Here is a 21,215-nt window from a genome sequence, read left to right as displayed (position 1 = left end):
TTTACACTTTCGACAGGACTTATTGTCACCGCACACGCGTCGGTGTAATGGAGACCGTGGGTCCCCCGGAGGAGGGTGCCGACGAGGCGGAGTATCTCCACGGCCTGGAGCCAACCGCCCTGTCGACACACTCGCTCGCCCCAACCTTCCCTTGAGTTTGTGAGCCTGGGACAGACAGGGGCCCGGGAGAGGGCGCAGAGGGGTCCGCAGGGCAGAGGGCGGGCGGAGGAGAGGGCCAGGGAAAGGGGCGCCCCCGGCTGCACTGGGGGGCAGCGGCTCAGAGAGGGGCCGGGGAAGCCCAGCAGCAGGCCTGGGCCTCCACGCCCCCCGGGGAAGGGCGCCTGCTGGGGCTGCGGGTCAGAAACACGTGTGGGGCCCCTGCCCGTGGCCGCAGCTCCATGGAGCCCCCGGCCCTTGACCGAGACCCCTGTGGCCTATTTTGTGCCGTCTGTCATCCTGAAACCAGCACATCCCGTGAGCCCCACTTAGACGACGGAGAGGCCTGTCCCTGTCCCGGTAACAATGGCCATTTCCAAATAAACGCCCGAGCCCCGCAGCCCGTGGGCGAAGTCAAGCACGTGGCCCGTCCAGGGAGAGAGGCGCTTGAGACACTGGCTATTAAGGACTCCCCGCTTTGTGTGCTTTAAAAAGGGTGTTATTTTCTATGGCTGAGTATTCCGGCAAAGAATCCCGTGGTTTCCGAATATGAAGAGCATTTTAAAAGTTTAGTGTTTGAATCAGATATTGCCAAAATAAAACCTTTTCTGTCTCTCAATTACTGAAAAGTAGTGTTTCTCCAAACGACATACCCTAGCGGTCCGCGTTCTGTTTTCTAAAGAATATTGGCTTCGGTTGCAAATGTTTTCCAAAGGAAATGCTGCGAAGGTTCTCTGAGGATTAAGCACACATTTTTCTCAGAGCTCAAGTTAACAGCCAAATCCTGGAGCCTCGGGAAGGACTTCAAAGGCGGGCAGCGCCCCCTGGTGGAACAGTCCATGGGCCTTCGTGCGCGCCTCCCGGTACTGCCTGCATCCACCATGGTGGGACATCTGCAGGTGGCTTGAAGGGGCTGTCACAGCCCTGACCCCCAAGATCCGCCAAGAAACCCCAAATAACCGTACACCCAGAGTGGATACGAACCAAAGTGTTCGCCAAAGTGTTGTTATTGTATGAGGCTCATGCCACCCAAAATCCAACGACTGTATTTTCTTTTGCGAATTCAGCAATGCAAATTCTGAATGTAGCTCATTGCTCTAAACTCTGCTCATCTCTTTATATTTTTAACTCTTTAAAAAAAAATTTTAAATGCTTTATTTACTTTTGAGAGAGAGACAGCATGAGCAGGGGAGGGGCAGAGAGAGAGGGAGACAAAGAATCCGAAGCAGGCTCCAGGCTCAGAGCTGTCAGCACAGAGCCCGACGCAGGGCTCGAACCCACGAACCGCGAGATCATGACCTGAGCCGAAGTCAGACGCTTAACGGACTGAGCCACCCAGGCGCCCCATAATTCTTCAGTAACATTCAATGTGTGGTTGGGGAGCTGTAAATGAAGTCAGGATTATCAAAACTAGTAATGAGAAGCAACTTCATTTTTGTGTTTGGCAAACCTCGCCATCTGATGGCATGAAACACCTTGTCACATCTGAAATCGATGATAATTAGAAATGATGGATTATTTGCAAGAAAGCTACACAGATGTCGGTACAGGAGGCCTGCTCCCAAACCCAGAATAATGCATGAGCGATCCAATATCGACCAAGTACATACGAAGTCTGTGCGATGCGTCAGCACTGCTCGTGGTGTGGGACGTATTAGACTAAGTAACGAAAGACGGGATGAAGTAATTGCATTGCGCCTTTGATATGAAATAAGGGGACTCATTCGGCGGGGGTGCCTATAAGTCTGACTGTGAATCATCTCTTCTGTAGACAGTCACTTTGATCCGGGGAAGGGGGGCAGTGGTGTTTAATCCGTATGCTGCAGCAGCCCCGTGCCCCACATCGGAACACCCACCAGGAACGATACACCAGATTCGGAAGAGTGGTTGTCTGCCAGTGCAGAGAAAGCGCTGGGGCTTGGGGAAGGGCACTTAGGCGCCTGCAGCTGTTGAGTAACCTCCAGTATTGGGGTGTCGGTTGGGGTCTTCCGAGAGTACAGGGTGTTATCGGGAAACGTCTTCCCTCTCAGAGAGAGTTTGTAGTAAAATAATAATAAAATGTCAGGAAGAGACGGCCAGCCACTAACTCATACAGTGACCAACCGTGTGACAAAGGGCCTCATGGTGACGAGTGCTCAGGTAAAGACCCCACTGTTAGGTGACAGTGTTCCCGTGATCTCGGAGTGCCCGGCCCCCACCTCCGCACAGTGCAGAGGTCAGGACACGGCCGCGGAGCCCTGCACGTGGCTCGGGGGCATCAGGGACGGTGCTGGGTCTCCCACCCGCCTGTGTCACCCAACCTTGGTTTCTGCTCTCAGAGTCGGCCATCTGTTCCCTAAATTTGCTCACAGCCGAACACCCTGCACGAATCCCACGGACAACGGGACACTCACTAGATTCTGTGGACGGCACGCATCTGTGTGAGCAGGTTCTGGTCCGGACCCAGAGGCTGGGCGTCACCCCAGGAAGTGCCTGGGGAGGAGGTAGCAGAGTGTCAGGGGCACTTCGGGCTGGCAGGTGCCTCATGCAGCGCCCCCCCAACCCGTGGGACCAGGGGTCTGCAGGGACGGGGGTGTGTCTGAGGAGCCTGTCGTGGCCGGGACAGGGGCTGGCTCAGGGCACGGCAGCCTAGGAAGGTGAAAGTTGGGTTGCATTAAGGATATTGGAGGCCGGGTGAATTCCCAGATTCCAGATCGCAGGCCGGGGACTGGGCTCTGCCCCAAGCATGATCTAAGCCAGGTCATTGGAGGGGACCCCCCGACCCCCAGCCAGATTGGGGTGCTGGGCTGCTAACAAGCAGGAGATGGGAAGCTGCCCAAGGGAGGGACAGGCAGAATAGGGAAGGACATGGTCACGGAGGGGTTTCCGACGTGCTTAGTGGATTTTATTAGATTTTCTATGTAATTTGTATGCTCCTGATGGCTACTCTACCAGATGTAAGAAATTTATATCATTTCTAGATTATTGAGGATATGTGGCTTCTGGTTAGGTCTGCTTGTTTTTTTATTTTATTTGTTTCAGGGGGATGTTCTGAATGTAAACGGAGGCTTGATTGTAGTCTATGGATGCAAGTGTATGGTTTCTCACCTTGAACGTATTTTACATCAATCAGTCTCACTTCGGTTGCTGCACCCCGAGAGAAGTCTCCTTTCGTCACAGAGAATAACTTTTAATCCACAACAGGACCTGATTTCTTGACAGGATCTAACCCTCGTTACCTAGCTTATAGATAGCAAGGATTACACTCTGACATTCGTTTGAGATCATTGATTTTCCACACTTTGTTGAGCACAGTTCATAATCCGTGTTGACACAGGAAACGCTTCAGCCTCTCTTTCTCTGGAACATCCCCTCTGCCTTTTGAGCCCAAATTCCCTCAGAGGAGTCCTCCTCCCCTGGGGACACAGGTTTCTCTGGTGGCTTTAGGTGGCTGGCTGGTTTATCTCTCGCGCGCAAGGACTCGGCGGCTGGCAGATAGGGGGATGCCCTGCTTGTCGCTCAGCATTTCTGGAACCTTGCTTTCAACCCTCCTAAAATGCTCCAGCTTTGACACTCTGGTTATACCATCTGTCCCCACCCATGTTTCAGTCCCCTGTAGGCTCCCGGGTCATTCCTTCCACATTTCTTGAAATTTTAGCTCTTGGCCACTTTTGTGATCTTGATTCCCTTCCCGATCTTGGTATAAAAGGTTCTTCTCTGCAAGGAGACTTTGCGCTGCAGGTGGTGTGTGGACTGATCTGGGGACCTACGTGCAGGAATGCTGATGTACAGGAAGCCAATCTATTTATTAAATTGCTATTATTTGCCAACTGAGTGTCATGGCCAATGCTATCAAATATCAAAGGCCCCTATGTGTCCGGGCAGCCGGATTACTGCCTTTGGTCAGTTTGGTTACTCTCGTTCCCACACCGTGATCCTAAAGACCACAAAGAAATAACGCATCTTGATAATAGGCAAAAAGTCACCTTTAAAAAATGTTTATTTATTTATTTATTTGAGAGAGAGAGAAGGACAGAATACTAGTGGGTGAGGGGCAGAGAGAGAGGGAGACACAGAATCTGAAGCAGGTTCCTGAGCTGTCAGCACAGAGCCCGACGCGGGGCTCAAACTCATGAATCATGAGATCATGACCTGAGCCGAAGTTGGATGTTTAACTGACTGAGCCACCCAGGCGCCCCAACACATTTTTAAAAATTAAAATGCCACAAATAAGGACAGAACCATACATTGTATTTCCTCATTTCTCTCTGTAATTGATACTCCATTTATAGCTTCCAAAGTCTCAGGAGCATTGGACGAAGCATTAAGAGGAAAGGCAGGTCAATGGGAACTACATGCTCGGCTTATTTTATGGGGAAGCGTGAGGAGCCACACGGGCTGCGCGGCGCTGCACACCATAGCGTCTGTGTCAATATCTCGGTCTTTATGAGCACATCAAACAGGTGGCAGGAATGAGGCGTGCTAGAAGTGCCATGCTAAGTGTCTGACACACTCAGGGTGCAGGTACACACACCGTGTGTGTGTGTGAACGAGTGTGCACCTTTATAATCCCGTACAGCAAGGTCACTTTGCTGAAGGAATGAACCCACCTGGCATGACACCAATTTGGGGAGACTTACATCTCAGGCTGATCTCCAGATGCCGCCCCCCATGTAAGTGAAGGTCTTTCCGGTGCCCGTATTAAGGATGAGCGAGGCTGCCAGGAAAGTTAATCACGACTGAGGAGGAGAGCAGTTTGCCGCACAAACTCTGTATGTACGTTAAGCACGACCTTGGGCTCCTGCCAGCCACTGATAGCCTATGACTCTGTGGTTTCTAGAATGTGCTGTGGTTTTTTAATACTAGCAGGGAATCGATTTTTTAAAATACGTTTAATTGTTCCGGATACATTCACTTTAATTTTATTTGTGTTCCTTCACCTAAAGGAATTTCTGTTTCTGGCCAAGATAAGATAACAAAGCCTGAATTTACCTTTCTGGCTTCGACAACATGGACAAGAGGAGAAAATCCATGAAACGGGAGTTTCGGACGTTGGGCGTCAGGCAGTGGGACGGCGGTCCCGGAGAGGGGAGAGTAAGGGCTGCCCGAGAGGGTGTCCAGGCTGCGAGGTGGAAGCGGACGGCCAGGCAGAGCTTCGGGAGACCAGGGCTTGTGGGGCTGAGAAGGGAGAGCTGCAAGAATTCTATGTCCTTACTCATTCCCCATCGTACAGGGGCTCGAACTCAATGCCGGCCATAGACCCGGGCTGCTCAGGAAATGTAGGAGAAAATTTTGTCAGCTGACACGCAAGTCAGAGGGTCCTTTACTACACACAACGCACGAATACAAGCATGCATCTGACTTAAGAAAATTAAGACCTGCTGTTCAAAAGCAGCTGTTAAGGGAATAAATAGACAAGACATAGGCAGGTGTAAATGCTCTGAATGTTGCATGCGTCTGACACAGGGCCTGCGTCCACAGCACAGAAAAACTCCCCTCAAATAATATGAAGCCAGGTAACCTAACAAAAAACATTTTTAAAGGATGGAAAATTGGGATGCCTGGGTGGCTCAGGCAGTTAAGCGTCTGACTCTTGATTTCGGCTCAAGTCATGATCTTGAGGTTCGTGGGATCAAGCCCTGTGTCGGGCTCTGTGCTGACAGTGCAGAGCCTGCTTGGGATTCTCAGTCTCTCCTCTCTCTCTCTCATTCTCTCTCTGTCTCTCACTCTCTCTCCCTAGCTTGTGCTCTCTTTCAAAAGAACCAAATAAACATTTAAAAAGTAAGATGTAAAATAAAGTCTGTAAAGATGCTAAACATCATTAGCCACAGGGGAAATGCAAATTAAAACCACAAGAGACACCACTCTGCTGCTATTACTATTAAAAAACCCCAAGTTAGGGGCACCTGGGTGGCTCAGTAGGTTGAGCATCTGACTCTTGATTTCAGCTCACGTCATGATATCAAGGTTCAGGGCTGTTAGCACAGAGCCTGCTTGGGATTCTCTCTCTCCTCTCTGCCCCTCCCTTGCTCTCCCTCCCTCTCTCTCTCTGTCTCTCAAAATAAATAAATAAATAAACAAACAAATAAACAAACATTTTAAAAAAAGATTTTAAAGAAGAATACCCAAGATTAAAACCAGTGACCATGTCAACTCTTGGTTGGGCTGCAGGACCACTGTGACCCTCAGACCTTCCTTGTGCAGATGTAACAATGCACTTTCTTTGGAACGTGTGGAATCAGTCTGGCGATTTCTTTTTTAAAAGTGGCATATGCGCTTACCTTATGACTCAACTACTACACCCCAAAGTGTTTACCCAGGAGAAATAAAAGGAGGTGTTCACACATTTTATGTGACTGTGTACAGATTGATCACTGGAAACATCTCCAAGGTCCATCAACAGGTACGCAGATATGTGGCAGCGCAGCCTTAGGACGGAGTCCTTACTACTCAGCAGTGAGAAGGAATCGACAATCGCTCTCCCCAACCACAGGAGGGGATGTCCAAACAAATGTGCTGAGCGGAAGGAGGCAGGCAAGAGGGGCTGCGTCATTCCATTTGTATAAACTTTAAAATATGTCAACTAATCGGGGTGCCTGGGTGGCTTAGTCAGTTAAGCGTCCGACTTTCGCTTGGGTCATGATCTCGCAGTTCGTGGGTTCGAGCCCCGCGTCGGGCTCTGTGCTGACTGCCAGCTCAGAGCCTGGAGCCTGTTTCAGAGTCTGTGACTCCCTCTCCCTCTGCCCCTCCCCTGCTCATGCTGTCTCTCTCTCTCTCTCCTAGAAATAAATAAAAATATTAAAAAATAAAATAAAATAAAATATGTCAACTAATCAACAACAGGAAGCCAATCGGCAGTTGCTGAGGGCAGAAGGAAAGAGTCTGGAAGGGACAATGAGAAACGCTGAGAGCCACGGACACATGTCTTCTTGATCGTGGGAAAGCTTTCGTGGACGTAAATGTAGAAACGGATCCAGTTGTACGCTTTAAATATACAAAATTTAATACTGGTCAATTACAATTCAATAATGCTATCAAAAGGGATAATTTTGAAGGGTGATACAACGTCATTTAGATGGGGAGAAATAAATTACTCTGTGAGAACGCACCCCTAACTGGGTGACTAAATGGCTTTCCTGCCCTGCGATTGTGGTAAAATATGCAAGATTGAAAGTATTGCTTTCCTGGAACAATTCATTTAGGAACCCATCAGATTCAAATTTTGGAGAGTCTATCCACTGCCTAAAGGAAAACAGAGTAAGGATTCATCATGTAATTTTTAGCTTAGGGTTGAGCTGATGAATTTAATTTCCCAATTTATTTTCTGGAAACATGATTTGCATCTATGAATACATGTTCAGTGGCATTTTTAATATTGCCTTCAGTGTTACTCACGCAGTGGTAATAAGAGAGACGCCATCGTGTCTAGGGCCTCGTTCAGTCTCTGCTACCTGGTGCCGTTCAGCTAGTGCTCTGAGTGTCACACGTTAGACTCAGGCTGGTGAGGACTTCATGGTAGAAGGGTGAGTCGCAGTACTGGCTTTCTATGTATTCTGCTAACATGGAGTTTCTTCTGTGAAACAAAAATGATTTAGGTGGACGCCTACAGCGTCTGTAAGGATGCATAATCACTCTTGTCTTAGCTCGGCGCGGTAAATTTGGGGCAGCAAGGTGCAGGGCCACGCCCACCCCTCCTATGTCCAAAGCGGATGTTAATAATCACTCCTAACTTGGGGCGCCTGGGTGGCTCAGTCTGTTAAGCGTCCAACTTCGGCTCAATTCATGATCTCGCTGTTCGTGGGTTCGAGCCCTGCGTCAGGCTCTGTGCTGATAGCTCAGAGCCTGGAGCCTGTTTTCAGATTCTGTGTCTCCCTCTCTCTCTGACCCTTCCCTGCTCACGCTTTCTCTCTCTCTCTCTCAGAAATAAATAAAAACATAAGAAAAAAAAGAAGGTAATTAAAAAAAATAATCAGTCCTAACTCTCTGACACAAAGCTCTGCTCTCTGACCTCCTCTCACCAAGTAACCTGAGGCAAACCTCTCTCTGGGGGGTATGGGGGGGGGAGTGTGCATAGAAGCTCGAGCCCAATTCACCAACTTAGCTCTGGAGAATTCTGCAGACGTCGAATGTGCAGTTGGTGCCAAATGCAGCAGGTGTCCAATAATCAGAAGACTTATTAAAATAGCAATAGCAATTCATGTCCTTTCATATAAATTCCTTTTTTAGTATCAGTGTAATATACATTCTCTAGAGAAAATTTGGAAGACATCAAAAAGTACATAGGAAAGTGATTATTAGGGGTGCCTGGGCAGTTCAGTCAGTCATTATCTTGTTCATCATGGGATTGAGCCCCACGTCGGGCTCTGTGCTGACAGCTCAGAGCCTGGAGCCTGCTTCGGATTCTGTGTCTCCCTCTCTCTCTGCTCCTCCCCTACCCCCTGTCTCTCAAAAATAAATAAATATTAAAAAAAGAAAAAAAGAAAAGTGATTGTTACACCGAATCCCACCATCCATGTAAAAACCCTAATGCTATCTTGAAGTCAATTTCTTTAGATAGTTTGGAATTCACATATGGGGGTGATAAGATGATCTAAATGCATGTCTGCGTCCTGAAGAGTACACATTTCTTCCAAGCTCAGTGGTGACTTAGAAGACTACTTGCAAATGACTCAAGACATCAAATTTGTCTGCTATTTACTGGATGGATCCCTGTCTGAAGGGAGAGCTGGATCCAAAGAAGCATATGTGCACAGCACACTTGCTGGCGGACAGGACCCGGGGCGGCTCCCATGCTCACTTTTAGGGGTGGGTGAGAAGAAAGGCAGCAGGAAAAGTCCAGGAAGGTGAGCAGTCATTCAGTTCTGTCATGAATGAGAGGTTATTACAACAACGAGGTATATTGGGGGAAATGCATATGAGGCCAAGACACGTTTGAGTAGAATATTCATCTTCTGTGATGCTAGGTGACAGCATCCATAAGCTACTCCAAGGGCACTGGCTCTCCAGTACTTCGTAGCCATTCTTACCAGACACCCGGTTCCTTGAGGTTAGAGACGCCCTTGTTCAGCATCGTGTTTGCGTACCTAATAGGGTGTCCAGGGAAGGGTGGTTCTTGGGTCCAGCAAGATGGGTGAGGCCATGCTGGGTTACTGATCCTCAGGTCTCCGCAGCTTAAAGATGGTCTTGCAAACCGTGGCCCGAGAGCCAACTCGAATCTACCTACTGCTTTTATAGAGTCTGGCTGGAAGGCGCTGTTCCCAAGGCTTCACTTAACTTTCAAGGTGCTTGCCCACGCGAGAGCAGAGGCGATGGATCACAGCAGAGACCATCTGGCCTAAAGTCTGCAATATTTATCTGGCCTAAGAGAGCTATCTATCTATCTATGCTTCATTTCTAGAAGTTTAATTTGGGTCTTTCTTTCCATATCTCTACTAACACATGTACCTGCAGTTCCTTGGGCACATGGAGCACCTTCACAACAGCTATTTTAATAGCTTCTGCTGATTCTATGCTGTCTCATCTCTGTGTCTATTTCTATGGATTGATGTTCTCCTCCTTACGGATCATATTTTTCTTTGCATCATGAACGACATGTGAGTATGGCCAGTTGTCAGTAGACACGAGAACTGCCTGATGACAGCCCACACCGTAGGAGGCATGGGCAAGCTGTCCAGCCAAACCTGGGCCAAGCCACCAGCCTGCAGAATTGTGAGCAACGCTCACAGAATGTGCTCTAGTTCATGATTGCTCTTTTAAGCCACTTAGGGTTTGGTTGGTTATCAAAACCTAATTGAGATACCTGGTAATTACTTAGGAAAACAGTGAATGAATATCTCACAACTTTGAAAGAAAACTTTATTTTATTTTTTAAATGTGTATTTACTTATTTGGAGAAACAGTGGGAGACAGAGAGAGAGAGAGAGAGAGAGAACAGAGAGGGGCAGAAAGAGAGAAAGACAGAGAATCCCAAGCAGGCTCCAGGCTGTCAGTGCAGAGCCCGACGTGGGGCTTGAACCCACGAACTTTGAGATCATGACTTGAACCAAAATCAAGAGTCGGACTGTTATCCACTTACACCCCCGCCCACGGCATCCCTGAAAGAACATTTTAAAGTGGGAACCCTCTCTATTACTTGCGTTTGTGCATGCACATGCGGCGTGGTGTCGATTTTTACATGTTTACCGCCCTGTGTTTCACAGGAAATATAATTCTTCCTGCTGAGGCTGCCATGTAGCCTTCAGGTATTTTATAAATGTCACTTTGGCAAATGATGGGCACAGGTAGTTCTAGCTGGAAGAAACGTTAAGCATCACCTCCTGCAGGGTCCTGAGTCGAGAGATGGCTACCTGGGCAGCCAGAATGGACAGGGTGACCTCCTGGAAACCACACGGTCACTTGGAGGCAAAGTCAGCATTCGAACCAAGAGATGGAGCAACCGGGTTATTCCTGGGAGCAGATCCTTGGGAGTGACCTGGAGGCAGATACGGGTGCAAACCTTGGCGGTGACGGTGGATGTGATGGTGGTGGTGGCCGTGATGTCTGTGGTCCAGCGCGGCCTTGACAGCAAAGAAATACGGTAAAACTATCAGGAGCCATAAAAGGGGGGAGGGTTATTCTATGGAAGTGGGCGCCTGTGATGGCTCATGTCCACAGAAGGGCAGGAAAGGCACCCATTTCATTCCTTGGATGTCAAAACCAAACGTATACACATCCCAACTCATCGCCAGGGTCACTGTCATGCACTCCTTTAAGTGGGAAAAGAAAACAGGAGCAGAAGAAAAAGGAAAACATTTCGTTACTAGAAAACAGCACCTCTCTTCACTATTTAATACAAGTATTTCCTTCTTGGAACTTACTCAGTTTTGTGTTAACATCTGATACCGTCTGTCTTTCTACTTTCTTGAGGGTCTTAGATTCCCTCTTTTCTTTTTTCCAAGGGAGAGAATGTTTACTGTTCTGACGGCATCAAGATGACCGAGAAGAAGGCCACGCAGGCTGCAGTGCAAAACCACAGCTCATCCATCCCCACCATTTCCACAAATGCCGTGCGTGTGTGCGCGCACGTGTGTTTGTTTGTGTGTGACAAGAAGTTCACATTTTTGCTCATTACCTTTCTTGCAAATAGGGAAACAGTGATTTCATTTCTCACTAAATCTTCCCATGTAAATGGCTGACAGAGAAAACCCACGCAATATAAATAACTGTACATCAAAGGTTTTGTTAAAAAGGTATCGAAGAGGAAGAAAAATCACGGAAGTCACAGCGACAGGCTCACAATGTGACAAATAAAAAGAATCGTGGCCACCTGCTCGCTTATTTCCACGAAAAGGCTTTTGCAAGTGCTGTTAATTAATTCGGGGGCAGAGTCAGGGGAAACAACTCAAGTCTTAATTTTTAGGCTTTTACTGAAACCCGCTCCTGCCCGGCCGTGTGCCTGTTGTCTGAACGGCACGCGGTCATCCAGAACTGACCGGGAATGAGGGGCAGCAGATGTCTTTTCAAATTCAGAAGATGCAGGGGATTCAAAGAACAAATGGGGTATTGCTTTTAGTAGAGGAGATGCGGTAAAAAGCTACTGGCTTGGCCTCTGAGAGGTTCTCACATACCTTGTGGAGCTGAGCATTATAGCCCCGCAAATGAGGCCTATGCTAGAAAACTGCTTCCGGTCAGCAGAGTTCAGCGCAGGCTCCGAATGCCATGACCAGGCTGCAATAGAGTTCGGTCTGTAAGACGCGGGTGCATCGTGGAAACTCGGCCCGACACCCGTGTGTCATAAATCAGAGAACCACGGTAACCTCCTTCATTGTTGCCTGTTAAAATTGGTTTGGGATCGGGGCGCCTGGGTGGCTTAGTCGGTTAAGCGTCCGACTTTCGCTTAGGTCATGATCTCGCGGTTCGTGGGTTCGAGCCCCTCGTTGGTCTCTGTGCTGACTGCCAGCTCAGAGCCTGGAGCCTGTTTCAGTCTGTGACTCCCTCTCTCTCTGACCCTCCCCTGCTCACGCTATCTCTCTCTCTCCTAGAAATAAAAAAAAAAAAAAAAAAAAATTGGTTTGGGATCTTATCTTTTGCACATGTGACGTCATATTTACAATGTTATTTGAAACCGAAATTACTTAACAATTGAAAGCAACGCTGTTGTAACTCTCCCACCTCACAGATCTCCTTAGGGACAGGTTTACGTGTCCGTGGAAATAACACTGAAATACTCAAATGTTTTGTTTTTAATTTTTTAATGTTTATTTATTTTTGACAGAGTGCGAGAACACAAGCGAGGGAGGGGCAGACAGAGAGGGAGACACAGAATCCGAGGTGGGCTCCAGGCTCTGAGCTGTCAGCACAGAACCTGACGCGGGGCTTGAACTTCTGAACCAGGAAATCATGACCTGAGCCGAAGTCGGATGCTTACCTGAGTGAGCCACCCAGACGCCCCTAAACTTTGAGTGGCATAGGGACTGAGCAGCTTGTTTGTCTTATTTTTTATTTACATGGTCTACTTGATTTTCCTAAAATGATTGGCTATTAGGGGATTTTTACATGGTACTTTATAGTATTAATAAAACAGTAATATCACATGATATTTCACATCAAATATTTTGGAAAGGCATGTGTGGCTGATGTGCCATTGGGCTGTGGTCAGGTCTCCCTTTAGGAAGGACAGTCACTGGCAGGTGCCTGGGGTGCAGCCGGTTGTCCCCTGTGCCCCTGAGCAGCACAGCTGGGGGCGGGCCAGGCCGTGTCACCCAAGCGGACACCTGTCCCTGGCGGGGTTCTGTGCACAGGGGCCCCAGCCGGGCTGGCCCGTGCTCCCAGCACTGCGCTCGGGTCTGGGGTCTGCCCACCTGACCCTCTCCGGGGGCAGAAGCCATACCTGCACGACAGTAAGTGTCTCCCTTCCCACCGAGCCTCCCTTCCCCTCCCCTTCACAGGCGGCACTCGCAAGGGACGTCCTCTGTGCCCTGAAGTCCATGTCCTGGAGGACTGAGGCTGACGTTAGGATGGGTCCCCACTTCAGGGGACACGCCCAAGCCTTGTCCCCTACGGTCGCTGTGTGGTCCCACCTGTCTTCCCCGTTGTAACTCAGTCTGATGGACAGAAGATGGACTTCGTGGAGGTGATTAACTCCCATCCACCGATACTCACCTCCTGGGACTCATCACTCACTTGGTCTCACATTCTTTCATTCCCTCAAAAGTCTGGAAAACATGACTTACCCCTGAGCAGTCCTGGAGCGGAGGATGCGTTTGCAGCAGAAATGGATGGAGAGTGTGGTCGCCTCCTCCTGAACCCCTTCCTTTGTCAGCCAGAAACCTTCCCGGGGAGCTCAGCCTGGCACGTCGGCTTGCACACCCGTGACCCGCAGGTGTGGGCCCTGTAAGGGCCACAGGTGCTCCTGTAAATGCAGAGTCGCCGCACAAAGTTCAAGATCACGGCGTGAGCCGAAATCAAGAGTTAGGCGATTAACCCACTGAGCATTTGGACAAACAGACAGAAATTCTTGGCCCAAACTTCTCGCCTATAAATTCTATTCTATTCTATTCTGTTCTGTTCTATTCTATTCTATTCTATCCTATCCTATCCTATCCTATCCTATTCTATTCCATTCTATTTTTTTCTTTTTTTTTTTTTAAATGCTTTATTTATTTCTAGGAGAGAGAGAGAGACAGCGTGAGCAGGGGAGGGTCAGAGAGAGAGGGAGTCACAGACTGAAACAGGCTCCAGGCTCTGAGCTGGCAGTCAGCACAGAGCCCGACGCGGGGCTCGAACCCACGAACCGCGAGATCATGACCTTAGCGATAGTCGGACGCTTAACCGACTAAGCCACCCAGGCGCCCCTCCATTCTATTTTTTTCAATTAATGTTTGTTTATTTTTAAGAGAGAGAATGTAATAGGGGAGGGACGGAGAGAGAGACAGTTCCAGGCTCGGAGCTCACACCCTGGAGCTGCTTCAGATTCTGTCTCTCCCTCTGTCTCTGCCTCTCTTCCACTCGCGCTGTCTCTCTCCATCTCTCAAAAATGAATAAACATTAAAAAAATTAAAAAGAAAAAAGAAAAACCGTTCTGTACGCTCCCCGACGGATCCCTTCCACAAGCTGGAAGTCCCCTTCCCCGTCCAGATGCCTCCCTGTGTGTTTCTCTCCTGCTTCCTTCGCCCCTGATTCTCCCGTCTCTGACCGACTCGCGGGTGAAGCAGAATGAGACCACGCAGCTCTTCTGTCTCCCTCGGCAGCTGGAGTAAATGTTCCTTGTGGGATGGGGCCCGGGCCAGGCAGACCGGGGCTCGCGATTCCTGCCTGGGCCGCCAGTCTGTCTTCTTTCTGTGGGCTGTTTCTCTCTCCCTTAGCTCTCGTCCTTCATGGGCCCTAATACAGAACCGAAAAGAAGATTAGTCATCATTAGTAAATAGCTTCATATTTCTTGTCCTTAAGTAAGTAAATAGAAAATTTTATGTTTCTCTAAGGCTATGCTAAATTAGTATTGTTTTACTTATGAGACCCATCGCTTCCTTTTCTCCTAGTGAGCAATCCGAGAACAGGAAAAACGTAGATTTTGAATGCCATCACTAAGTATTCCATCCAGATACTTTCTTGCAAAAAAATAAATAAATAAATAAATAAATAAGAGAGAGAGAGAGAGAGAGATTGTAATTACTGTTAAGGTTAACCACGTATAGCAAGATTTACCAAGTGAAACGTGACAGTTCCGGGAAGTTTACGCCCAGCCCCGGAGACTGAGTTCCTTTTGTTCCCCCAAGTCAGACACACAGTGGATTTTGTCAAATATTTACTTAATTTTAGATCAGTAAATGCAAGCTGCCTTCACTGAATGACTTGCTTGAGGAAAATGTCACTGCTCCAAGCTGCACTTTACTAGTGAAATTTGCAAGCAATTACTTAATGATATGCAAATTATCATCAGGCAATTCAGTCCAAAATGGTACCGTGGCTCCAGAAATTAGCTGCTGTGAAAAACAAAACTGCTGTTTTTTAAAAACTGGGGCGCCTGGGTGGCTCAGTTGGTGGAGCGTTCGACTTCGGCTCAAGTGGTGACCTCACGGTTCGTGGGTTCAAGCTCTGCATCGGTCTCTGTGCTGACAGCTCAGAGCCTGGAGCTGCTTCGGATTCTGTGTCTCCCTCTCTCTCTGCCCCTCCCCACTTGCACTCTGTCTCTCTCTCAAAATAAAATAAAGACATTAAAAAAATTTTTAAATAATTTCAGCAATTTGGAAAAATGAATAAGATTTCTTTCTTTGGTTATTGATACTGAAAAAAGTTAAAACACAAAATAAGTCTGAGGTGCTTAAACTCCAATAAAAACTTTTCTGCTGGAAATTATCTTACATTTATAGCCTAGTTTTCCTTGAAATAACCTTTAAAACACTAGAGATGTGTACTCCTGGGTCAGAAATGTACATGCGCAAGATGGAGCCCAGAGCCTGTTTGAAATGGAAAGAGCTCGGAGTCTGGCAGTCATCGGTGAGTGTGGACGGTTAGCACGCAGTGTGACATCTGTGTATCTGTGTGTCCGCAGGTAATGTTTAAGCCACCAGCCTCCATTTCTCAATCTGCAAAACAGGACTATTTAATAGATCCCTTTCCTGGGGGAATGCCATGAAGATTAAATGAAACAACATGGAGTAAGTCCGTAGGCTGACGTCAGGCACAAAGGGGAGACATGTTTTGCAATATACACTCTGTTATTGTTATTTAAGGAGGGGACAATAAAATAAACCCATATGTATCCGTGATAAAAATATAATGCCCATGATAAAAGTAAATTACACAGCACAAAGGAGCATACAGGGCGAAAGTACAATTTTTTAAATTTTCTTCACGTTATCTTACAGCTTTTCCGCGACCCCCTGCTTTCCACAGAGTCGTTATTCAGTTGTGTGTGCGTGCTCTTCCAGAACTATATGCGGTGCATATCCAAGTATTTACCACCGTTAAAAATAGACGTATGGGACAGACCCTACCCTGAGTCCTGGCCCTCACTTTGTCTTGCTCAGTTATAAATCTTAAATGCTGTTCCCCATCAATACATGGAGATCTACTCGCATGGCTGTTTCTGCACCACGCTCCTCATCCTTCCCTTTCAGAGAAAGCGCACGCTACGATCTCCAGTCCTCACAGTGACTATTTGTGTGCACACCGCAGTCTCCCTATTTTGCAAATGAAAGCTCCTTGACTCATCGGAGGTCAGCCAGCAGTAAGGTTCACACCGCTTGTGCCAGAACGGTCCTGGTACGTGCAGCCTCGTGGTGCTTCCCAGCGGGGGTGGGCGCTGCAACACTCCTGGAAGCGTCTTCCATTTAACGGCTCTTGCCCGCGGGTGGGTCCTCCACGAGTGCAGAGCGGCCTTCGGGGCAGAAATATCCAGTTTCTAGAAAGAAGAGACACTGATGATTTAGCGCCATGGCACGGCCCAGGGCGGTTTTAGAAGTGAATAAAGTAAAATTTCACATTTACAATAGGTATCATTCCGAAGATTAGGGGAAACCGACGTGAAAGGAACTATGTTTCCGTTCTGACTGCACTGGCCACACCTCAGAGCCAGGAAAACTCTAGCATCTCTGGTTTGCACTTAACAAAGGCAAACCCCGAAAATCCCAGAGACTTGGTCACTTTCTCGTTTATAAATGAACGTTCCTGTTGAATCCGCTTCACAATATTAGGAAGAGAAGGCCCTGAGATAAATGAGATGAGTGCACTCACTGGCTAGGAAAACAAACACAGTTGAGTGGCTAAAACTCACATACAAAATGTTCTTTGCTTTGACACATGCAGAGAAACATTACTGCCTAAATGGATTACAGGCAACGGGGCCAGTCTCCACTTGCTAGAAGTTACTTTTCCTACTTGGCTCCAATCCAACTACCCACATATGCAGAGAAGGAGTATAGATCGTAGAGCAAAATTCGGAGCCAGGCGAGGATTTAAATCCGAGCTATGGCGTCAAGGACACCGGCTTCTTTGGACCAAGTTGAGGATGCAGTGTCTTTTTTTTTTTTTTAATATTTTTATTTATTTCTAGGAGAGAGAGAGAGACAGCGTGAGAAGGGGAGGGTCAGAGAGAGAGAGGGAGACACAGAATCTGAAACAGGCTCCAGGCTCTGAGCTGGCAGTCAGCACAGAGCCCGAAGCGGGGCTCGAACCCACGAACCGCGAGATCATCACCTAAGCGAAAGTCGGACGCTTAACCGACTAAGCCACCCAGGCGCCCCGAGGATTCAATGTCTTAATGCTACTTTTGCCTCTGGTCCTGGACACAGGAACGCGGGCGGGTGGGGGCTGAGACTAACCCCCATCCAGGCTTGGTTGGATGGGGCTTGGAAAAGAAATGGCATGGAGATGCAGAACAGAAAGCGAAGTTACTGTTTTGGAAAATTCTCCTAAACCCACGCTTGTAAACTGAGATCCACACCCACTCACCTACAGGCGAGGGCGTGAAATGGCACCTGAGACCCCGATGGGCTTGAAGACCCTGGTTTTCTCAAGCGGCAGGATTAAGCTCTTTGGGGCTCTGCTATTAGCACTGCACAGTCTAGAACAAACCGGCAAGCTGCGGATCTGCTAGCCGCAGACAAAAGGCGGCTGTCAACTACGTGATGAAGATCGCTTGTGTGGGTCTGAATCCTTCCTTTCAGAGGCCCCTTTCTTCCTGTCTGCTGGGTCCTCTGCTAAGAACCTTCCAAGCTGACAGTGCGGAGCCTGCTTGGGATTCTCCCTCTCCCCCTCTCTCTGCCCCTCCCACACTCATTCTCTGTCTCTCAAGAAACAAATAAATAAACTTAAAAAAATCATTAATGTTAAGAGCCTTGCTGGTGGCCTCAGCCCCGGCCCCTGACACTTCTGTACAGCACCCTCCAAGGTAGGGTCGAGTGCAGCCCCTGTAACTGCGGTTCCATTATTGTTATGATCGCTGCCTCCATAAAGACAGCCAAAGGGCCCTTTCCGTTATAATTATAGCATCGTAATAAAAGAGCATCTTAAGTGAACAAAGCTGTCACCCGCCTCTGTTCAGATGGGATTTTATGTAAGGAATTAGCAATGACCAGCGTTTATCTCCACTCAAGCGCCGGGAGAGCCAAGCATTCAGAGGCCAAATCCAGGTATTAATCGCCGCAGATTTCTCTGGTCTCTTTCTGAAAACGTATTTATTTCTCTCCTTCCTCCACGACAGGCCTTCGGATTCTCATCTGTCATTAACATAGCACTGGGCTCTCAACAGTCACTGCTAGAGGGACTCTAACAGCCAAACTCTGGTTCAGTGAGTGTTCCGACGGAGATCAGTTTTCTGGACATTGTCACCGTTCTCGACGCGCTGCCTTACATCTTCCCACTCGGATCCTAAGGACTCAAGCTTGGAAGGAGGGCTGTGGCCCTGAACAGACGGAGCCAAGGCGGAAGAATATTTCCCTGACTCTAAACTGCTTGTATGTTCAGGTCCACTTAGTGTCACCTCTCCAGGAATAAACAAACACGCTACCCTAAGTAACGGTAGTAACCTTTTATACAGCAGGTCTTCCTAGGGCCCTGGGTGGCTCACTGGGTTGAGCATTGGCCAACATCTTGATTTCAGCTCAGGTCATAATCCCAGGGTCCTGGGATCGAGCCCCGCATCGGGGTCTGCACTGAGGTGGAGCCTGTCTGGGATTCTCTCTCTCCCTCTCTCTTTGCACGCCACCCCTCTTCTCTCTCTCTCTCAAAAAAAATAAATAAATAAATAAATAAATAAATAGAACTTCCTTACTCCTGAGATGCTGTTACTAACTCACTGATGTCTTCACTTCCCATGACCTTCCCCTCCTAGGAATCCTGGAAATGGTCTGGTACTGAGTATGGGTGCTGGACCACACACAGGTGATGCCTCCCATCTATCCAAATCTCCTTGCAGATGGCTTTCTACCCCCATTTCACAGATGACCACTCTGAGGCCGTGAGCTGTGGGCTTTCCCAGAATCAAATATCTAGTGGGTCCTGGAGACAGAGACACCGAGGGGCTCACAGAGTGACTCACGGGCCCGACGTTTGTGACGGGCTGAATTATTCCAACCTGCATCCTTGCATGCCGAGACAGAGCTGTTACGGGGCAGAGCTGGTGAGCCATGAGGTTCTAGAACTCTGTCCCCTACTTCATGCGCCTTCAGAATGTGGCCCATACCCATGCTCCCTCTACGACCCAGGTTCTCTTCCATAACTCGCCACTTAACTAATTCTTTGAAAAACTTAAGTGCTCCTCCAGGCCTCAAGAAGAGTAAACAAGCCATAAATAATGGATTTATTAGTTTAATTAGTTTATTCTCCCACATGTTTAATGGGGCCGCTAGGAAGCCGAGCTGCTGCAAACGTGTGGCTCACAAGCAAGAGGCCTAGATGGTCAATTAATTAAGTCCCCAAAGCCTAGCAGGGCTGAGGCTTTGTTTGTCTTGGAGCAGGAGGGAGACCCAGCGGTGGGTCCTGCAGCCCCTCGGGTAGAGGCTGGGGGGCGCTGTGCTTGGAAAAACACTCTTCCTCTCTTTGGTCTGCTCACAGAAACCTCCGCCCCACTTCTGATGCCCGTGCTCACCCCCTGTGTGTGGGTTTTCTCCTCATCCGGCAATTGTGTGATCCACCAAGCCATTCGGGCTCACAGAGCTCAGGAAAATGGGTCCATTACTGGATTACTGGTTTCTTATAAAAGGACACAACTCAGGGACCTCCACATGGAAGAGGTGTCCAGGGCGAGGTATGGGGCCCGGGGCACAGAGGTCCCATGCTCTCGGGGTCCACACCTCGCCCCCAACCTCCACCTGCTCGCCAACCCACAAGCTCTCCAAACCCCTCCTTTTGGGGTTTTATGGAGGCTTTATTATGTATGTGATCGACTAAGCCATTGGTCACTGGTGATTGATTCTCTCCTCTCCCCTCCCCAGAGGTGGAGGTGGGGCTGAAAGTTCCAACCCAAATATTCTAAACAAGATGCTCCTATTACTCTAATCAAATAGGGAAGGGCAGGAGTTTGGGGAGCCCCGTCCAGCAATGGGGATGGTCAAATATCTATTTCGTGTCATAAATCACGGTTTCACTTCACAGCGTGTGAACTTCCGCAAGCTTCCCTCAGGAACGTGCCGTAAACAATCACTGATCAATCAGAGCTGCAGCTCCTGAAGTCTCATAAAGTCCAAGAACACCGCATCCCCTGAGCTGCGCCTCTACGTCAGATGCCAAAGAGAACTGACACGGACACTTGTTAAAAATGGGAAGGCAGTCCGTACTCAGACTGCTGCACGACAGGAGACAGAGTTCAGCAGAAACTGAGCTCAACCATCTCGAAGCAAAAGACGGGGCGGGGGCTTCTAAACGCCGCCTGTGTCCCAGTGTGAGGTGCTGAGGCCACCTGCGGTCGCTAAGAGGCTCTGGAAGTGAGAATCCTCCCCCACGCAGGGACCGGGCCATAGGGACCCTGTCCTTCCAGATGCTTACATTTCATTGTTTTAATGTTTATTTATTTTTGAGACAGAGAGACAGACAGACAGAGCATGAGCAGGGGAGGGGCAGAGAGAGATGGAGACACAGAATCTGAAGCAGCTCCAGGCTCTGAGCTGTCAGCACAGAGCCTGATGTGGGGCTTGAACTCACGAACTGCAAGATCATGACCTGAGCCGAAGTTGGATGCTTAACTGACTGAGCCACTCAGGTGCCCCATAGATGTTCACATTTCAAAAAGATGACCCCTAGATCCTCGAGAATGAGCTGTCAGGAGCCTGGAAGATTGCATCTCAGAAGGGCAGAGAAAGCATTTACAACTGTGAGTTTTCTTTTTTTTTTAAATTTTTTAATGTTTTATATATTTCTGAGAGAGAGAGAGAGCGTGAGGAGGGGAGGGTCAGAGAGAGAGGGAGACACAGAATCCGAAACAGGCTCCAGGCTCTGAGCTGTCAGCACAGAGCCCGACACGGGGCTCGAGCCCAAGAACCATGAGATCATGACCTGAGCCAAAGTCAGATGCTTAACCGACGGAGCCAGCCAGGCATCCCTACAACTGTGAGTTTTCTAAGGAAAAGCCTTAAGCCCTTTGTTGATTTTCATCCTAGACAAAC

The 21,215-nt window shown here is 48.5% G+C and overlaps 1 long non-coding RNA gene across 1 annotated transcript; it reads right to left on the bottom strand.

Moving 5' to 3' along the window:
- Window positions 1-10,137: 10,137 nt before the first annotated feature.
- On the bottom strand, window positions 10,138-14,458 carry LOC120248166. The gene is made up of 4 exons (XR_005532518.1): window positions 14,309-14,458; window positions 13,347-13,525; window positions 11,742-11,945; window positions 10,138-10,880 (listed from the first exon to the last, which is right to left on the bottom strand). It is a non-coding gene; the product is annotated as an uncharacterized LOC120248166 (long non-coding RNA).
- Window positions 14,459-21,215: the final 6,757 nt, after the last annotated feature.

This window comes from Hyaena hyaena, unplaced genomic scaffold, assembly GCF_003009895.1.
Source record: "Hyaena hyaena isolate Hyena2069 unplaced genomic scaffold, ASM300989v1 scaffold_0, whole genome shotgun sequence".
Classification (NCBI taxonomy): Eukaryota; Metazoa; Chordata; class Mammalia; order Carnivora; family Hyaenidae; genus Hyaena; species Hyaena hyaena.
The sequence above is the reverse complement of the archived record's forward strand: the minus strand, read 5'-3'. Positions and strand labels throughout refer to the sequence as shown.